The 18,982-nt window shown below is 37.1% G+C and overlaps 1 long non-coding RNA gene across 1 annotated transcript; it reads right to left on the reverse strand.

The window, feature by feature from the left end:
- Positions 1–4,590: 4,590 nt before the first annotated feature.
- On the reverse strand, positions 4,591–18,114 carry LOC127629998 (uncharacterized). Its single transcript, XR_007968817.1, has 3 exons — positions 18,028–18,114; positions 5,935–6,054; positions 4,591–5,273 (listed from the first exon to the last, which is right to left on the reverse strand). It is a non-coding gene; the product is annotated as an uncharacterized LOC127629998 (long non-coding RNA).
- Positions 18,115–18,982: the final 868 nt, after the last annotated feature.

The following is an 18,982-nucleotide window of genomic DNA, read 5'->3' on the forward strand; positions in this document are numbered from 1 at the left end:
ACAACAAAAAATATTGATGAAGCGTGTGGTTTTGGAGTCCTTTTGACTGTAATATCACAACACAAGTGAATAAATTGCCCATGGCAACAGTAAAAAAGCCTATTTACATGTACATTTCATGGGTATAATACAGTACAGGGTGGATGTATAAAGAACTATAAACTGAAGAACTTCATTTTAAAATAAATAAAATGAAATATGGTTCTCCACGTGTCCCACACAACCTTGTGTGTGGAAATTAAAAAGGAATAAGTTATAAGATAACAGTGCAAAGTGAAGTAAGGGGAGCAAATGGAAAGCCTCATTAAAACATCTCCAGCTGAACTGTAGAGAACAGGGATTGACTGAGGTGCTCAGTTCTGTTAATCGAGATCAGATGGAAAGGTAGTGCAAAAAAGAGGCAGGTTCATTACTCTGGTAGAGGGTAAAACACAGAGACATCTCTCACACAGAGAGCTATAACGGGTCAAGCTGCTAATGAACATCAGACAGACAGACAAATAGTGCGGTGATGATGGGAAGTTAAAAAGGGAAAACAAAGAGCGAAAATGAGATACAGACAGACAGATAGACAGAGAGTGAGAGCGCCTCTAGGTCCAGCCTTTGAAGATGTCCGGGTCATAGCCTCGAGCATAGTTTCTTTGTTCTCTTTCTCTTTTACAATTTGATCACTTCCAATGCATTTGACGTTTCCTCAAAGAGAGGAAACATTCAAAGTTAACCACCTTTTTTATTTATTGAAAACTGAAATAAAGAGTTGGTCAGTACTCTCAGAAAGAAAAATGGGAAATGGAAACTGTTGCTTCAACGTCCTGCTTCTCTAAAGAAATAGGCAATCTCAAATATGTCTCCTCTGGACTTTCAGATGTCATCTCAACAATGACATCACACACTGCTCAGATTTGCCAAGATACAAAAGTATGCAATCATAAGTCAGTGATTTCAATATGAACTGAATCATTTCTCATTTTGTTTTTTCCAAGATCAAATTATTTGAGTTAAGCTAGCCACATAAATGTTATAGTTCTATACTTGCTGCAGTGGCCGAGGGGTGCACAACACAACCAATTAAGCAAAGCAAATACAAGCTGAAAACACAATGAAAATAAGCCACAACACAACAAAATTAAGACACGACACAACGAAAAACCACAGCACAATAGAAATAAGATACAATACCATGGAATTTAACAACAACAGGACAAAATTAATAATATACAACACAAAAAAATTATATATAGTATACATTAAAACGATTATTTATATTATCAAGATGGTTCTCGCCTCCTCCTTTCCCTTAATCACTTTACACTGGTGCCAAAAACCAGGGAAGGAGGAGGCGGGAACAATATAAATGGTATTTTATTAAGAACCTAACCAAAAGAGACAAACACACTAAGGGCAGCTGCCTGTAAACGATCTCTCTCTCTCTCAGACCACCGTCCGCAGTCGGCCTTTATCCCTCTCGGAGGCTTGATTAGCCTGATTGGGGCCGGGTGTGTATTAGATGATCACAAGGATGATTGTTGGTGCCAGATGGGCTGGTTTGAGTATTTCTGTAACTGCTGATCTCCTGGGATTTTCACACACACCAGTCTCTAGAATTCACTTTGAATGGTGCAAAAATAAAATAAAAATACATCCAGTGAGTGGCAGTTCTGTGAATGGAAACATCGTAATTGATAATTAATTGATAAGAGAGATCAACGGAGAATAGCCAGACTTATTTCTGTTATGCTGGGGATTTTCCGGTGTGTTGTGGCCTTATTTTGTTGTAGCTTTATTTCCATTGTGTTTTCAGATTTTATTTGCTTTATTTGGTTGTATTGTGCACTTCTCAGCCGTGACTTGCTGTATGTCAACAACTGTCTTAATTATCAAATTTGTGTTGCTCCTAAGCAATTTCAGGACAAACATCTGTGAGAAAGTTGATAGTTAAATGAAACTAAATAGAGAACTCCTATCCTCCTGAGCTTTAAAAGAGCAACCTCTGAGCAATACAAACTTGTAAATGTAACTGTCTAGAACACAATTTTGTGATGAAAACAGCAAATTTGTTCTCTAGATAATAAAAGGTAACAAGACGGCTAAGGATAATGATTTTCTCTGCTCGTATGGCAATAAATTGTATCATAATTTATATTTTCTTTCACTCTGGTGTGAGCATCTCCTCACAGAGGAAATTATGATCCCCCTTCTAGGCTATTGTTTTTTCTTTTCTTCTTCTCTTACTCTACATGTCCCTCCTCTGTTTATCTCTCTCGTCTGCCAAGATGCAAGGCTCTCCAGCCAGGATGACAGAAAATCAAAACTGCGTTTGCTGAAATCCCTCCTGTGCCTTCAACTCTAAACACAGGGTCAGATGTCAGCCTAGATCTATACACACACACACACACACACACACACACACACACACACACACACACACACACACACACACACACACACACACACACACACGTTGTGTTTCCATGTTTTATGGGGACTTTCCATAGACATAATTGTTTTTATACTGTACAAACTTTATATTCTATCCCCTAAACCTAACCCTACCCCTAAACCTAACCCTCACAGAAAACTTTCGGCATTTTTACATTTTCAAAAAACATAATTTAGTATGATTTATAAGCTGTTTTCCTCATGGGGACCGACAAAATGTCCCCACAAGGTCAAAAATTTCGGGTTTTACTATCCTTATGGGGACATTTGGTACCCACAAAGTGATAAATACACGCTCACACATACACACACACACACACACACACACACACACACACACACACACACATGTTTGTGCAGCTATCCTTACGGCGACTCTCCATAGACATAATGATTTTTACTGTACAAACTATACATGCTGTCCCCTAGATTCTCTCCCCTAACCCTCACAAAACATTTTGAACATTGTTTAGTTTGTTTTTTAATCGATCTAAACTATGGGGAAATGTCCTCATAAACCACATTTATAGTATAATATCAAGTCAAGTGCTTTTAACATCCTTGTAATTACCAGTTTGCAACCTAAAAACGTTTTTGTAAACCACCCAAACCCCCCCCCACACACACACACACCACGGAAATAAAGGAATATTTCTAATGAGCAACTATATCTTACACTAACAAGCTAAAGGAGTTTATGAACCTCAGCCTCTTCCTATGTATCTTAAATTAATTCTCATATGCATTCAATCAGTGTACAGAAAACATTTAAGAAATATAAAATTATTGTGGTGGCCAAGTCATCAAGACCATTCAAAGTGACTTAAAAGTGCGAGGGCTACTCAACTGATTCATCATCATATGAGCATATCAGGAACATGGCATAAATTATATATAATATTGTAGCCTACTTTAACCCAAACCTTAACCACAACATATTTTAAAGAAATATCAGATAATGCACTGCACTATAAGCAGGATTGGGGGTTACTTTTGAAATGTATTCCACTACAGATTACAAAATACATGCTGTAAAATGTAATTTGTAACATATTCCGTTAGATTACTCAAGGTCAGTAACGTAATCTAAATATTTTGGATTACTTCTTCAGCACTGTTTGATTTTTTCACTTGTTTTGACTATAAAAACTCTGCCAGTACAGTAAGACAAAATACACATGTTACAAATACATTCTCTTAAAAACCTAAATATCTTATGCAATGTTGTTTCTAAAACAAGATAAATCAAATTGATCTTGTTTTAAGGATTTCTTGATATTTTTACAGGAAAACAATAAAAAAAAAATATTATCAATAATACTATTTTTGCCAATATATCAAAGGTCTTACTTGAAACAAGAAATTATGATCCAACATGAATTTTCTTGATAAAAAAAATGTGATCGTGTCTGGTAACGTGCATGTAAAATGGCTAGAAATAGCATTTATAGCTTAGCGTAAAGCTGACAATTTACACAAGGTTTATTTCTATTTCTTCTGCTCAAACTTAAATCAAACTTCTCTGTCTGCTCATATGAATGTAACACATCATAAGAAAGTGTTTCACCGCTTTTCAAATGCACTTTGGATCACATCATTTATATGAATAAATGTTTTCCATCTGAAAGGAATAAATATTAAATGAAACAAATGACAATAAAATGCAAAGCAATCTCTTCAGTAATACAAATTATTTTTGAATTTAACTGTATTGTTATTAACAATTATTTAAATTGTAACTGTAGTGTAATACAGTTACTTATATTTTGTATTTTAAATACATTATCCCGTTACTTTTATTTTGTTACTCCCCAACCCTGACCATAAGAGACAAAATAACAATTTAGATCTATTACTTGTTGGTAGGCTAATGTTAGCTAAGTAATGTGTATCTGAATCCACATTGGAAAGTTAGGAAATTAAAATATCCATCCATCCATCCATCCATCCATCCATCCATCCATCCATCCAGTTCATGGAGTATTTGTCGCCAACAACAAACTTATATCCACAAATTAAACATTGCTATTCATAGCAATCACACTAAAATATTCCAGTAATTAAAAAAATATATAGTGTTAAATGTGACATTTACATAAAAATGATGTGTATTCCCATATAAGTATAAGTAAGATGTGACTGAGTCAGATATTTTATTTGCCAGAGTATAACAGATATCTAACACTAAAATAGCAATCCTCATCATATAATCAATATACTCTTTACCACCTCTGGTAAGGATAAAATTAACTCACAAAAGCTATATATTTTTTAATAGTGAAAATATGCAGCTGCCTTTGATGCAAGGATACGCATTTCAATTCAAATGATGATGTCACTTATGCAAGTGTCTATTATCAACAATTAGGAGTCTGGTAGTAGTGAAATAATGCTTGAAAATATATCCTTATTTCAGACTTATAGGTTTAGAGTGGATCTAAACCTATAAGTGAAAAAAAAAACTCCATAAAACCTTGTCTTTACTGCTTACAGCATTATCGAGCTTATGTGTATCATAAAAGGAGAGTAATTCATCTATAACGTAATAAACTCCAGAATAAGGGGAGCATATATTCTGTGTAAAAATACACATTGCTGGGATAGATTAAACATGACAATATGATTTACAAAGTTCACCCATAAATTACTGGATATTTAATAGGTTGAATATTCGTATAGGGGCGATGTTGAAGTCTTTATCCATGTCTGACATCAGGTGGATGGGTCCTGCCACAGTGTGACACAATGCACTGTTTCATTCCTGCGTTAAGAAACCTATTGCAAGCAGCAGTGTAATACTGTAATTTTCTGGCAGCAGGGGTGCCGGAAAATGTCTGTCGAAAAACAGAAAATACTGTCGGATTAAAAACATAGATAAACTGTAAAAAATTATAAAAAAAAAACACTAATTATTAATACCATAATTAACATCTATTACTCCCCATTATTCAGTGAAATCTTTTACTATTAACATTGTTAGAATATAATCATACACCTCTAAAACACAGAATAATAAATATGAACGATAAAGAAAAGCTTAAGTACAGATAATTACTATTGTTATTACAAAAAAAAAAATACTGTAAATCTAAGACCATTTATTTATTTAAGCAATATCACATGAGCAAGAGTGTGATATGGCCCTACATCAGCACTACTGTGATTTGCACAACTGCGAGTGTGATATTGCTTATATGCAACAGTTCAATGAACAAGTACATTTTTTAAAATGAGGAAAAACTGAGTACGGTCATAAAAAATAATTTGAGCATAGAACTACTATCAGAATGATGCATCCAAGCCTCCGTTAGTAATTAAAAAATGTCACTTCAGAAATAGTATTATGGCTTGTGCTATTTCAAACAAGTTATTGGATAAACAAGGATGGATAAGTGTGTATGTGTATGTGTGTGTGTGTGTGTGTGTGTGTGTGTGTGTGTGTGTGTGTGTGTGTGTGTGTGTGTAGAGAGAGAGAGACGGAATATGTGCGACCACCTGTTTCCACTCCCAAGCAGAGATGCTGTCAGCTTTCTGAAGATCAGCTTTCTCAGTGGAAAAATAGCATCCAACGTCCAGGGGTATTTCTCCCTATATTGCTGTAGCAAGAGTCGAGCACTATAGAAACCATTGATTAGTTAATCAGTCTGCTGGCTAACATATGTAATGTAAAAAACAAAAACAACAAATCAGTAGCTCTTAACACATATGCACTGCTCTTACACTTTAGTTTATAACGGCATAAACACAAGCAGAGTGATACAGATACAGTGTAGCATCAGAGTGCTGATTTGAGCTCTGATCCAACAGGTCCAAGACATGCTCAATGAGTTTGAGATCCGGGCTCTTCGCTGGCCATGGCAGAACAATGACATTCCTGTCTTGCAGGAAATCACGCACAGAGCGAGCATTATGGCTGGTGGCATTGTCATGCTGGAGGGTCATGTTATGATGAGGAGGATGTCTTCCCTGTAAAGCACAACATTGTGATTATCTGCAGTGACAACAAGCTCAGTCCGATGATGCTGTGACACACCGCCCCAGACCATTACGGACCCTCAACATCCAAATCGATCCCGCTTCACAGTACAGAACTTGGTGTAACACTCAATCCTTCGCAGATAAACGCAAGTCCAACCATCACTCCTGGTAAGACAAAACCGTGACTTGTCAGTGAAGAGCACTTTTTGCCAGTCCTGTCTGGTCCAGTGAAGGTGGGTCTGTGCCCATAGGAGATGTTGTTGTAGGTAATGTCTGTTAAGAACCTGCCTTAAAACAGGCCTACAAGCCCTCAGACCAGCCTCTCTCAGCCTATTGTGGACAGTCTGAGCACTGATGGAAGGACTGTGCATTCCTGGTATAACTCGGGCAGTTGTTGCTACCATCCTGTACCTGTCCCGCAGGTGTGATATTCAGATGTGCCGATCCTGTGCAGGTGTTGTTACACGTGGTCTGCCACTGCGAGGACAATCAAGCTGTCCTTCCTGTCTCCCTGCAGCGCTGTCTTAGGCGTCTCACAGTACAGACAATGCAATTTATTGCCCTGGCCACATCTGCAGTCCTCATGCCTCCATGCAGCATGCCTAAGGCATGTTTACGCAGATGAACAGGGACCCTGGGCATCTTTCAGTTTGGTGTTTTTCAGAGTCAGTAGAAAGGTCTCTTTAGTGTCCTAAGTTTTTATAACTGTGACCTTAATTGCCTAACATCTTTAAGCTGATAGTGTCTTAACAACCATTTCACAGGTGCATGTTCATTAAAGGGTTAGTTCACCCAAAAATGAAAATTATCTCATTATTTACTCAACGTCAAGCCATCCTAGCTGTATATAACTTTCTTATTTCAGCCAAACACAATTGGAGTTATATTAGAAAATATCCTAGCTCTTCCAAGCTTTATAATGGGAAAGTATGGTACCTTAGATTTTGAAGTCCAAAAAATCGCATCCATCCATCCAAAAGTAATCCATACAGCTCCAGTGGATTAATAAATGTCTTCTGAAGCGAAGCGATGCGTGAATGTAAGAAAAATATCCAGATTTATAACTTTATAGACTATAATGACTGGCTTCAGCACTCGCGTTCACAAGAGAGTCAAGTTCCGGTACTCCGGTTCAAACAAATAGGGCTTGGCAAAAATAAAAAAAGTTGTCTTCTCACCGGAACTTACGCTACGCCAACATCATACGCCGGAACTGGACTCTCTTGTGAACACGTGGATGGCCGTTACCGGATACCAGTGATTATAGTTTAAAAAGAGGACACCTTTTTTTTTTGCGCGGGTGATAATATGGTTCAAAATGATGACCCCTATTATGTTATTATGAATGCAAATTTTAAAACAGTGAAAAAGACACTCTATTAGTATAACATAAATATATATAAAAAAATAACAATTTCCAAAATTATTTTGAATGGCCATGGGAAATGAAGAAATGTGATAACTATTTTACCTGGTTGCAAAATGTAGTCTGTTAATTTATATTTCGCGTTCACCTTTTGCTGACCCTTTATGCTTTGCATAGCTAATGTATTCTTCTAAATCACTTGCACCTTTATTAGCAACTGACACATATGTGCCAGCTTTACATGTCATACATTCTGTTTCTCATAGATCTCGACCTGGACGAAAGCATTGGAATTTTTGTGCACATTCATTTGGGCATTGTTTCCACTCAGCTGTCATTTGCTTCTACTGTCAAGCAACTGTTTGATGCCGAACACAACAGCGCTTCATGCTTTCACGGAGAGATTGACAGGCAGGAATTTGTCCAATAGTTGCTGCAAGCCTCTTATAATTTACCAATTGCTGTGTGAGAAGGCGGGACTTACAAAGAGGGGTTAAAGCAATACATTTATGCATGCACACACAATTAATTATTAGACCAGATGCACATCATGATGCAACTAAAGCCGAATCCTGGACATTTTTGCAAATTTATAAATCCCGGACAGATGCTTTTTTAAGGTCCGATAAAGAGGACATGTCTGGGAAAAAGAGGACATATGGTCACCCTACAATATTCATCTTAATAATTTTTTAATTGATTTTAATTTAATAACTTTGAAATATGAATTCTATTTGGCTACAATGGTTGTTTAGATGAAATGATAATATAACCATTCCTTCCAGTTTTCTGAGCTAAGAACCAAAAATTTGCAGTGGTGGTGGCGTAGTGGGCTAAAGCATTGAATTGGTAAGCAGAAGGTTTTTGGTTCGATCCCCACAGCCACCATCATTGTGTCCTTGAGCAAGGCACTTAACTCCAGGTTCCAATGGAGGAATTGTTCCTGTAATAAGGGTTTGGATAAAAGCATCTGCCAAATGTATAAATGTAAATGTGATCGATTCAAGGAATGCAAGAAACTCTTACATCAATGGAAGGTCACTTTTGCAAACTGAGGTTCCCGGCCAAATTGAGAATAGATGTTAAGGATGGCCGTAAAATATTTTCATATCCCCAGCAGTGATTTCCTTCATAAAGTCAATGGAGTATGTTATTTTGTGGTACTCACGTTGTAGGCAAGTGGACTTACTCACTGAACATTCACTTGACTGTCCAAGTCAACCGAGCACCTTTTTTGTTTCTTTTTGTGCTGGTTCCGCCTAGTGGCTGGAGTTTTTTTTGTGAAGTAACACTCCATCAGGACAGTTTTTTTTGTGAATCTGCACGTTCTTTGGGAATGGTGGTGGCGTAGTGGCTAAAGCACAGGGCTGGTAATCAGAAGGTCACTGGTTCGACCCCCACAGCCACCACCATTGTGTCCTTGAGCAAGGCACTTAACTCCAGGTTGCTCCGGGGGGATTGTCCCTGTAATAAGTGCACTGTAAGTCGCTTTGGATAAAAGCGTCTGCCAAATGCATAAATGCAAATGTAAAAATTCTTTGGGCTTATGCCCCTATTGGATGGAGTTTGTTTTGTGGAATACTTCTTGCAAAACATTAGAGTGATTAGGTAAATTGTTGCACTCATGTAGCAGCCGAATGGGCCAGCTCATTTGAATATTTGTTTGACAGACCAAGGAAACTAAGCGCCTTTTCTTTTTCTTTTTTTTTTTGCGCTGGTTATGCCTAGCAGCTGGAGTTTGTTTTGTGGAGGAACACACCTTTGTGACAGTTATGTGGATGAATCAAAACGTTCTCTGTGTTTTTTCTGCCTATTGGCTAGACTTTGTTTTAGAGATTATAATTTTGTTGTGAAATTCTGTCTCAAAAATGTATATAGAAACATTCTCTGTGACTTGAGCATTCCAACTGCAAAGTTGTCGCGGCGGCTCTTGTGGCATACATGGACTGTTTGAGTTTAGAGGGATGGATTCCAGTTGGTGCTGCAGCCGGGGTTAATGCACACATTTTTCTTTTTTCTGTTTGTTTGGTTCGTGGGGAAGTTTGGGGTTGCTTACTTCAGTAATGTTGGAATGTGGTCTATATAATTTAGTTTTTGACACACAGTCTATTTTCTATTATGTCAAAATGTAAAATGATAATATGAGTGGATTGTCTGTCTCCACGTGAATGGGTTGGGGCATCCCATAAAAAGAAGGACGTTTATTTCTCTTCTTAAGCATATTAAATATGATAAAGTGTTTTTTTTAAAGAAACGCATCTTTCCCCACAGGAAGCTGAACATTTTTAACATGTTTTATTTAGTGCTGGCTCAAGTAAGAGCTGGGGGAGTCATTACACTGATAAGAAAGCATCAACTTGTAATCTTTTTGAGACATAATTTAAATGTCTCAAACAGATTAAAAATAAATTAGGAAGAGTCTTTATTGTTTTAACAGAAAATCAGGGGCAAAGTCTTATTTTGGCTAATATATATACATCTAACATTGATGATCAGGGCTTTTTAAAGATCTTGATGTGAAGTTGCAAGCCGCTGGCACCCCTGATGATATTATATTGGGAGGAGACTTTAATCTTTTGATGGACTCAGTCCTTGATCTTAGTGAAGCAAAAGTGTGTAAGCCCACTAGAGCAAAATTGACATTTCACAGGATGTGTAAATATCTTGAACTTATGATATTTGGAGACTTTTGAACTAATCTGGTAGGGACTATAAACTTTTTTGATCAGTCCATAAGAGTTATTCTAGAATAGATTATATATAAATCACTCATTTAATCTGTTGTTGATTGCTCAATTGGAAACCTTTTAGTCTCAGATCATGCCCTGGTGAGTTTAGAGGTGTTGCCACATATGGAAAAAAGGAAATCATATAGTTGGTGCTTTAATGTATACCTTTAGCAAAATATTGAATTCCAACAAATGCTAAAGGCTGAAATCAATGTTTATATGGAGACCAACTGGTCCTCAGTATCCTCTTTGGGCATGGCTTGGGAGGCACTTAAGGTTGTTCTTAGGGGCCAGATCACACAGTATGCCTCATTCACCAAAAATTCCAAAGCACAAGAACTTGTGGAGTTGGAAGGGAATATTAAAAGTGCAAAGGCAGAGCTGAAGCACCGAATGTTGTCTAATATCCTCAGATAATTGACCTGATTGAAATACATATATAATACTATTTTGTCATGGAAGGTGGAGTCTTGGCTATTCAGGCCAAGACAGTCTTACTTTGGGTCGGGGAACAAGGCAGGAAAACCTCTGGCTAGATATATAAAACAGAGAGAGTATTTTTCTACCATTCCAAATCTGCTGGTGGTGAAATATTTGCCTCAGTCTTTGATATTAATAATGCTTTTAAATAATTATATCTTGATCTTTATAGTTCCACATCTTCGTATACTGATGAGGAATTTAGAAACTTTGTGGAACCATTAGAACTTCCTAAACTGATGGCTGAGCAAAACACGTCTCTTGATTCTGAGATAACCTTGGAGGCTTGGCAAGTTAATTAAAGCCCTGCCTACAGATGGCTTTGCCACTGAATTGTTTAGATCTTATGCTACAGAACTGGCTCCACTTTTGCTAGATATTTATACGGAATCATTAAAGAATTGAAAGCTTCTGCCTACCATGACGCAAGCCCGGATCAGTCTGATTCTTAAAAAGGAAAAATATCCAAGCAAGTGTAAGAGATACCATCCAATTTCCATGATCCAGCTAGACATTAAACAATTGTCAAAAATGTTGGCCAACCGATTAAGTAAAGTTATTACATCTCTTATACATATATATCAGGTAGGATTTATTCAGGGCCGTAGCTCTACTGGTAACATTAGGCGTTTCATATCATGTGGCCAGTGGAGAATGATCAGTCTCGGTCACTGCACACCGAAAAGGCGTTTGATATGGTAAAATACGATTATCTTTTTAAGATGTAAAAAATTTACGGGTTTCGGGAATACTTTTATTGGTTGGATTAAGTTACTTTATAGACACCAGGTAGTGGCGGTACAAATGAATGGATTAATTTCAGATTATTTTACTCTGGATAGGGGGACCCAGCAGGGTTACCCTCTTTTCCCGTTATTGTTCTGTCTTGCCCTGGAACCATTAGCAGCCATGATAAGAAAGAAGGATGGTTTTCCAGGGGTGGTGGTGGGAGTTGTGGCGAATCAGCTTTTGCTTTACACAGATGAGATTTTATTTTTCGTCACTGACCCAACTAGATATATGCATTGCCTCCACATAATTATTAATTCCTTATCTAAGTTCTCGGGATACAGAGTTAATTGGTCTAAATCTGAAGCTTTGGCTCTGACAGCTTACTGCCCAGTAATGGCTTTCCAGCCGGGCACCTTCCAGTGACCTAAACAGGGCATTAAGTATTTTGGTATTTTTTCCCAGCAAATTTGTGTTTAGTTAAAGTTAATTTTGACCCTATAATAAAAAGGCTTGGTTGGGCAGGTTGGCTTCAATACATTTATCTATGATTGGGAAAGTTTTATTTTTAAAATGAATTGTGTTCCAAAATTCAACTGTCTACTATAGTCTCTCCCTATAGATGTACCCCTCTCTTATTTCAAGCAATTTTACAGCATTGCAAAGTCCTTCATTTGGAATGGGAAACATCCCAGATTATATCTTAGTTTGTTGCATAGGCCGATTGACAATGGTGGGCTAGGCCTACCCAAGATTTATTTTTTTTATTTTGCATTTGATCTCAGACATTTGGCTCATTGGTCGCTTCCACCTGAGACAGCCTCTCCCTTGTTTTGTTTTGAAAAGGATGTTCTTGCCCCTATTTCACCATTGCAAAGCCTTTTTGTCAAACTAATTGGATTAGTTAATTTACACCCTGTTATCTCGCATTTGCACTCAGTATGGAAAAAAGCGTTCAGAGTTTTTAATTCAGACACTTATTTAAATGTTGCCTTGAGCAACAATGGCTGACCTATACGAGAGCGGTGTGTTGCGATCCTTGGATTCCCAGATCTCAGTTCTTTAGGTATTTACAGCTGTGCCACCTGCTCTCTTCTATTTTTGGTAGCATAAACTCCCCTAAAGCAGCAGATAATCTGGGAGTGGTCAATACTTGGGATGCACCGATACCACTTTTTCTCTTCTGATCAGATTCCGAAAATCTCAATATCAGCTGTACCGATCCCAAGCTGATACCAGTGTTGTTGTTTTTTAATAATCAGTTTAGAATATCTTTACATTATTGTGTGGAACTATCAATATAAATGTACAGTTTATTAAGAAACACTTTATTTTTAACTATTACTGGATAATGTAGAAGCAAAATTAACAGTAATTCCAGTCTTCAAGTCTTCAGTAGAAAAGAAACCAGTGTTTTATTTTTGCCTCTTTTTTTTATGTTTCAACTTGCATCTGGACTTTAAATGATTCTGATCTCTATTTGTTTAATTTAGCTATAAGACATCAGTCCACTTTTCATTCACACAGTTATTTTTTGGAACCCATTCAAATTAAATATTGTTATAAATTGTAAACAAATACTAATGATGACAATAATAATAATAATAATTAGTGCTGTCGATTTAACACGTTAATTCAGTGCGATTAATTTTACAAAACATTTACACAATTAATCACATGCCCACGGACCATAATAAGGCAGATTCCTGAGAAATGCAAGCTTGTAGTACCACCTGTTTACTCCAGAGGGCAGTAAGTGAAATTTCAGCTGTTTATACAGTGCAGAAAACACTTCAGTAGGCAGATCAACGCAAACATACGTTACATTCTTGCGTTCAAAACACTGGAAGGAGTGCAAATGCGATCTAAGGGATCTCAAGATGAGTTTAAAGATTGAGTATTAAACTATATTTAACTTGACACAGTGACCTAAACATTTTATGTTTAACACGCAACACACCCTGACGTAGGTGTAAATTGACGGGCCCTTAAACAAGCCCTCATAATAAATCTCCAACTGATTGACAAATTCACTTGTGAAATGGATTGCTGTGAACTGTATGCCAATGATTGACTTATGATCAATAAAATGGTAGTAAACAATACATTGTATTCTAAAGCTGCTTTTTGTTTGGCCTTATCAATGATTAACTCTTCTGCTACAGGAATGTAAAGCATTTTAATTATCTGAATATATATATATATATATATATATATATATATATATATATATATATATATATATATATATATATATATATTTTAAATATTTAAAGATAACTATGTATAATTATAAATTCATATAAATATGTATAATCATTATATTTTGAGTTATTGTTATATGAGGGGCTTTCTCAGCAAATATTTGTATAAGCGATTAATCGCGATTAATTATTCGGGACACCATGTAATTAATTTGATTAAAAATTGTAATCGATTGACAGCCCTAATAATAATACATTGCTATTAATATTATTATTATTGGCTTTTAAATACAAAAGCAATATATTTAAATTGTGCACGTTGTAACCCTCATGCTATGATTTTTACATTCTTTAGGCAAGTTCACAGTAGTTTAATTCACTTCTTATTCAAATTCTGGTAGCATGCACCTCCGGTGCCAATTCTAAATGCATATTACAAGTGAACCGAACTACTGAGCATATACATCTGAGATGCTGTTCTTGAGAGCAGCAACATTCACTAATGCAATGAGCTGCACATATTTATTCATTAAACATAGCCTTTTGAGATTCACAGAGCTATTTCATGTCTTCAAGTGGCTTTTTAAATGCATGAGTCAAAAGAACTGCTTTAATAATGTTTTTATGGTTCTTTTTTGTAATTTTTGGAGCTTGACAGTAACGAACATGACTAACACAGTATCGGATTTGGATCGGGCTCGTCGGACTGATACTCGATCTGTCTAAAAGCTTCAGTATCGGAGCCGTTACTGATCCAAGGTCATGAGTCATCAGTGTATTACTCCCTGCTATTCAGAGTCTGGGGAACGGAGCTTTAACTTCTGTCAAGAGATTATGGGAGAAATATTTAAACTTGGTATTGGAGCAGGGAGTGTGGGCTAGGATTCTAAAAACATCAAATCTGCATCTAGATAGGCAAGGGTTCACCTTATGCAATTCAAGATTTTACATAAATTCTATTGGACACATCTAGATTGTATAGGCTTGGTCTTAAAGTCACACCCACCTGCTGGCGATGCCAATCAGAATATGGAGATACAACCCATATTTTTTGGTGGTGTGTTAAGATGCAAGACTTTTGGTTGAAGGTTAGCATGCTATGAAACGCATCCAGCTTAACGCTATGAAATGCGTCAGGGAATGTGATCTTTCCTGATCCTATTCTTTCATGGGGAAAAGACGCTGCGGAGACCACATCCTGCCCAGACTAGGGAGAGGTGATATGTGGCAAATACACCACATGGGTTGTCAAGCCACACGTGGGAGTTGCACGGTGGCAGGTCCCACCTGATGAAGGAGGAGCTCTACAAACACTGCAACAAACACAGGGGCGTGGAATGCACAGCGTGCAGAGAGGGAGAAAGCCACTGGTAATGGTGGAACAGTAGTGAACTTCAGCTTGCTACTGCACAACCGCTCGGCTCCGAAGAAAAAATCTGACTGACAGACGCACGCCCGCTTCCCTTTATACCCGTATGTTCGGGGGGTGGGACATGCAAATTCTGTCTGCCAATTTCTCATTGGCCTTTTCTCATGTTCAGAGGTACACGAGGCGCTCAAGAAAGACCCCTTGTGTCACTACATCCGACACAACGTCGATTGAGTGACAGACTAGGAACTTTAAATTAATGCAAATGTAGTGATAAAGTGAAAGGTTTTAACTGTCTCATAGGATAGTCATTAACCGTGTTTATTCAGTTTATGTAATGTATGTAAAGTAGTTATGTAAAATTACAAAATATTTCTTTAGTCATATATTTTCTTGCAATTATATATATTTTTAAGTGTTATTAACAGTATTTGTATGTATTGACAGTGATATATCGCCATCAAAAAAAATACATATTTTTTTCAATTCGAGAAAATTATGCTACTTTTTCAGTAAATAATACTGTCATTTTACGATTAGTTTTGTTACATTTTTCATTTATCATGTATCCCATTAATACAGATTTATTTTATTTTTATGTTTTTGTTAAATAAGACACATTTTGATTAACAGTTTAACATTCCTGTTATTTTTAAATACAGGGGAAAAAAAATATATATAAAAAAATTATAAAATATTTAGTTGGCTTCAGAGCACAGACAAAGTTATGGAAAATAGTTCTGTCCCAAGGACATGGCACCAGATGTGCAAAGACTTATGGGAGCAATCATAGGTGGCCAAGGCTCGGGCTGTGAGGCCTTATTAAGTTAGGCTGCAATCCAGCACCTTCAACTTATTAAGCTGTCAAGAGTTGCAATGATTAAAACCAAGGAAAGGTCATGAGCAGACCTTCGGCATTGTGCAAGAGCTGGTATTTTCTTTAGTAGTGCCGGCCCTAATGAAGACATTTTACACTTGCAGGTGGGATTTGATGAAATGGCTCTTTAGCAATGAGCTCTTTCTCTCCTTTTTTATGTCTGAAAGGCTTGTGCAAATCTTCAGAAGTTTCTATTTGTTTCCCCTATTCACCTCATTGAAGGTGGAATACTGAGAAATTAACTTATTCTAAAAGAGAGGATGAATGAGATAGGGAGAGAATGAGAGGCCTAAAAGGGAATCGAAATAGTCTCTTCCGCTCAACATTCAACCGACTGGTCTCCTTCTCAGATGGTTTTGCATACGATCATCCATGGAGATCAAAGCTGAGAGGGCCATGGAAATAATAATTACTGGCTGGGTGTATGAACAGGGAAACGTTCAGCACGGGCAAGGCTGTCGCCTAAATAACATTCTGAGCTTTCTGCTGATGAAGGGATTTTAATGTCTGCCAGCTTCATGCCATCATCTGCCTACGGAGATTAAAGAAACACAGCAATCCGTGGAGAGTTTTATTGAGAACTGTCACTATTGTATGTCTCAGTGCCCATGGTCTAGGCGCAAATGGCTTTCAGTGATATATATTCACCTGCCAGGCAGGAAGGATTCATTTAATTTCATTTCATTTACTCACCCTCATGCCATCCCAGAAGTGTTTTACTTTCTTTCTTCTTCTGAGATACAATGAAAATTCTTAGAAGAAAATCTCACCTCTATAAGTCCATATAATGGAAAAACTTTAAAGATCCAAGAAGTACATACATTTAGCATGAAAGTAATCCATAAGTCTACATAAAACCATAAGAAAGTTTAATCAACAATCCTTTTTCACTGTACATCTTACCATAGCAGTCTCTAGGCATGATCATAATTTTAAGCTTGATTACCCTTTCTAGTGCTTGACACATGCGCAGAGCATGAGATACTGCTTGGATGTGAATTTGAGCTTGAAATCATATTTGCCAAGGGGACTGATTAATAGAGAAAAATGTGTTACATTTTGGTCTTTTCCCACACAAAATCAATTGGATCGCTTCAGAAGACATGGATTAAACCACTGGAGATGTATGGATTAATTTGTGCTGCCTTTAAGTTATTTTTGGAGTTTCAAAGTTTTGGTCACCATTCAATTGTATTGCATGGACCTAAAGAGCTGAGATATTCTTCTAAAAATTGTTGTTTGCATTTTGCAGAAGAAAGAAAGTTATACACATCTGGGATGGTATGAGGGTGAGTAAATGATGAGAGAATTAATTTTTTTTGGGTGAACTATCACTTTATAGGCCGCATCCACATTAATTCATTAGCATTTGAAAATCCAATGATTTTGCAAGGTTCACACCTCTCTCCCACACTGGAACAACATTTTCCTTCACTGAAAACTGAAAATTTCTAAAAGCTCTCCATTACTGCATACTTTGGAAGACAATGACGCAAGGAAACTGAAAATTGAGTTTTCAAACGAAAATGGATTAGTGTGGACTGGGCCAGAATCAATTCTGAAAATGCGGAAAACAAGTCTACAGATTCTGTCAGGGCTTAAGGTTATCTATCATTACAAGACATAAAAAAACATAACTTATTTATGCCACCTTTACTTTGTGACACTTTCAAACCTCTCTCAAACAAGAACATAAACCAAGAAGCCACAAAGAGCAAACTCACACAAGATATAATATCATTTCAATCTATCTAGGGATAGAAACTACAAATTGGTGACATCATTGTAGATGATTTCAGTAATAATGCCAGTTATTGCTGAAACAGAAGATGGAAAAAGGAGGGTAGAGAGTGTACCTGTCTCATTTCAAAGCGTGCCCTTGACATCTTTGTAGATTGGCTTTTTTCTCTCTCTATCCTGCATTGCCCAGGACACTGCTACAGCTGCAAATTGCCAATGACAGATATGCAAAATGGGGGTCATACAAAGTTCTCAGCCATTTTATAAAGCAGACACATATACTGTGTGTCTGTTGGCTTGCTAGAGGTGGTATGTGACCTCTAAAAACTATTTTCATATGCTGAAATATATATTGAATAGCACACATTGCTGCATCTCTAAATGAGAAATCCCATGTAGCAAGAACTCATTTAGCTGCTCTTGAGGCTAGTGTCGCTGTCAAAGTTGAAATTAGAACAAGCCAGCAAATGTAGTTTAGGGGAACACAGTTTTTGACACAGCTGTCTTACAAAAGTTGTTTTTTGCTCCATGAAATGCATAACTTTTCTTTAAGTATGTGTCACTCCTTCCCTTCAGAACATTTTGCAAACGGCTGTCAACCAAAATGCTCAGTGCCCATGATTGGTTAATGTTCATTTATATTAAGGTTAGGGTGACCTATCTACAAGCAGTGGGATCAGCACATACAGTCAAAGCCGCTGAGATGCCCCCTTCCTGAGGCTTCAAATGTCCTAATTACTCCTGTGTGCCTCACAGGTCAAGCCAAGCTTTCAGTACTAGCCTAGCACCATAAGAGTATTCTCCACTCCATTAGCATGACATTTCAATGCACAGGGCTAAATGTTCCCACTCCTTAAACTCTCAACCTCCGAGGATTCTGTGGCCTACATAAAAGATTCAGCTTAGACCTAAGCTGCGCCTTTTTGCTGTTGGGGGAAAATGCTATCAGAGAACTGAATGAGAAAAGTGTGATTCGCATTGAGGCAAAGCAGAGAAATAGAACTATTCCCATGTTGCATTTATGTAAATTGTAACACTGTGAAGCTTGGGGAAACACATTACGGGGACCGT

The sequence above is a fragment of the Xyrauchen texanus genome, chromosome 3, assembly GCF_025860055.1.
Source record: "Xyrauchen texanus isolate HMW12.3.18 chromosome 3, RBS_HiC_50CHRs, whole genome shotgun sequence".
Lineage (NCBI taxonomy): Eukaryota > Metazoa > Chordata > Actinopteri > Cypriniformes > Catostomidae > Xyrauchen > Xyrauchen texanus.